We start from the raw sequence: 2,696 nt of genomic DNA, 5'->3' as shown, positions 1-2,696 counted from the left end.
AGCCGCCGGTCCGGTGCCCCGCGGCCGGAACTGGCTGGGCTGCGTCGCGAGGTCGCGGGCACCCCCACTCGGACGTCGCTCCAGGCTGCTGGCCCAGCGGTGCTTTAGGACTGGGACGGCCGGTGGGGAGTGCCAGGCCCCCGGGCGAGGGGCGCTTGCTTGTGAGCGGTCTGCGACTCCCGGCGGGAGAAATCCCGTGGCTCAGTGCCCGCGTTCGCATCTGCCACGTCTGCAGACAGGTGGACGAGCCCCGGAGGACATGTGCGAAGAGCGAGTGCGTTGTGGGGTCCTGCCTCTGGGATTTTCTTCTGCATCCCTTGGTTATCTGGCTTGTGCTCACCTTCCCAGGCTGACGCACACTAGGAGCTTAAATGAATGAATGTTGTTGAATATCCAGCTCACGATGCCATCGCACGCTTCGTCCGTGCGTTTTCCACAAGCAGGGTATCCCACGTCGGGCATTAGGGATATAGAGCACCAGAGGGACTCCCAAACTAACGACCCAGTCATCCGGGTCATTCCGGTATCATCAGATGGTGGCTATGATTTGAGAGAGCTGGGAACTTTGAGAGGAAAAGGCCACTGCTCCCAAGCTCATCCGCCACGGTGACTGGACCCGGGTGAGGGTCCCGATGGCTCTACCTCCTGACCCACCCGGGACAACCTTGTCTCCTTCCTCCACTCCCCCATCCCTCTCCCAAACCAACCCCCCCCCCAAGTCTTTTTCTCTACGCCAGCCATGGTGGTTGGCTTCCTGTGCCCACTGTAACAAAACAAGGAAGCGAGGGACTGAAAACAACAGGAACTCATCCTCCCACAGCTCTGGAGGCCGGAAGTCTAACATCCAAGTGTCCGCAGGGCCACGCTCTCTGCAGGGGACAATGCTTCCTTACCTGTTCCAGCTGCTGGTGGCCCCAGGTGTTCCTCGGCTCATGGCCATGTCACTGCAGGCCTCTGCTGTCACATGGCCTTCTCTTCTGTGTGTCTCTGAGTCTCCCCTGTTACTTGCCTCTGCATTTAGAGCCAGTGAGGAAATTCAGGGTGATCTCAGCGTGCACCCTTCACTTGATCACATCTGGCAAAGACCCTTCGCTGATCCCAGCTTCCAGGGATCACAACCTAGGGGCCCCGAGTCCGGCCCGGAACACCAGCCACCAGCCAGAGCGAGCCTCCTAAAATGTAAGCCTGACTGGCTCAGTGCTGCCTCCCATCTCCCAGAACCCCTTACACTCAGGAGAAGGCTGAGGCCTTAGCCTAACATGCCAGTTCTCAGGGCGTCACCCTGTCAACTGACAAGCCGCAGATCCCACCACTGTGCCACTCCTGGCAACAGGAGCGCAACTCCTTGGAAGTTATAACCCCCCGCCTAACGGTCTTCACACAAGCTCTGCCCAGTGAAGGGAATCCTGCCCCAAACCCCTCTCCCCAACTCCCTCTGTCTGAGGCAAGGCCCAGGCACTCTGGGCTGAGTACCTGTGCGTGTGTGGGTGTGTGTGTGCGTGCTTGCCCACATGTACCCATGTGCACATGTGTAAAGGGACTCGGGGCCCCAAGGCCCCTGTGCTGCTAACACCTGTCATGCCTTGAGCACTCTGTCACTGCTGTCCCCCAGCCGAGGCTGAAACCCAGACCACCCAGAGCACCAGCCTAAAGGGGCACACCACACGCACACCCCTCCCCACACTCACATGCAAATGTACACACACATCAGGCAATCCCCCCACCACATGCACACACATCCACACGCACAAGTTGTCTCATCCACTCTTCCCTCCGGGCCCTGGCCCAGTGGTCTGCCTGTCACCTCTCCACCCCCTGTGTTTGCGGGTTAAACAGCACAGCTTGAATTCCCCCACACACACCTTTTGTAGTGTGAAGAATCTGAGCTCAGCAAGTAACAGGCGCCCATGAGCGTGAGTCAAGGGAATGACTTAATGAACACATTAATTTTTAAAACCCTGGGTCACAGGGCACCCTCCCAGCAAACAGCCTGGACACGGTGATTGACAAATGAATAATTCACTAGCCACCAGTGGGAGCCAGCAAACCTCTCTCCTCTCCCACCATCAAGCCACACCCACGGCATGGGCCCTCCCTTCCTGTCACCCCTCCCAAAGGTGGCATCCCCACCGCCCCCCCCGCCCCCCCCCACCGCCCCCAACCATCCCCTGACCTTGCCCGGGGATTATCTCCAGGCCCTGTACAGAGAAGATGATCAATACAGGAGGGGCGGACAATCCTATCGGAAGAGGATTCTATGGTATTTGCCAAGGTCGCCTTATCTAACCTTTACTGGGCGCCTCCGCACTGAGTCCAGCCTGGCCTCCTCCTCACCTAATGAGCGAGGGAGTGAGCCGGACTCAGGCCGAAGCTCAAAGGATGAAGCAGAGAATGGGGAGGGGCCTTCGGGGTACAGAGGAAAGGCTGCGCCCAGGCAGGGCCACTGGAAAGCCTGACTGCTCTTCAAGGACAGGGGAGGATTTCCAAAGTGCTCACCCTGCCCACCTCCTCCCCAGTGGCCTTCGCCCTAGGGTGGTCATGAGGAGCCCCTCACTCCACTGTCACTCCTCCTTCCCCACCTCTCCCCAGCTCTCCACAAACACCTTCTGGGCCTCCGATCTCTCCCCACTGGCTGTCCCAACCGCCTCCCTCAGAATCCACCTTCCCATTTCCCCTGCCCTCTGCCCCCCAACCCT

The 2,696-nt window shown here is 59.3% G+C and overlaps 1 long non-coding RNA gene across 1 annotated transcript; it reads right to left on the bottom strand.

Moving 5' to 3' along the window:
* Positions 1–12: 12 nt before the first annotated feature.
* On the bottom strand, positions 13–1,945 carry LOC132007495 (uncharacterized). The gene is made up of 3 exons (XR_009401374.1): positions 1,863–1,945; positions 894–1,011; positions 13–366 (listed from the first exon to the last, which is right to left on the bottom strand). It is a non-coding gene; the product is annotated as an uncharacterized LOC132007495 (long non-coding RNA).
* Positions 1,946–2,696: the final 751 nt, after the last annotated feature.

The sequence above is a fragment of the Mustela nigripes genome, chromosome X (assembly GCF_022355385.1).
Source record: "Mustela nigripes isolate SB6536 chromosome X, MUSNIG.SB6536, whole genome shotgun sequence".
NCBI lineage: Eukaryota > Metazoa > Chordata > Mammalia > Carnivora > Mustelidae > Mustela > Mustela nigripes.
Note: the sequence above shows the minus strand (reverse complement) of the source record. Positions and strands in the feature narration are given on the sequence as shown.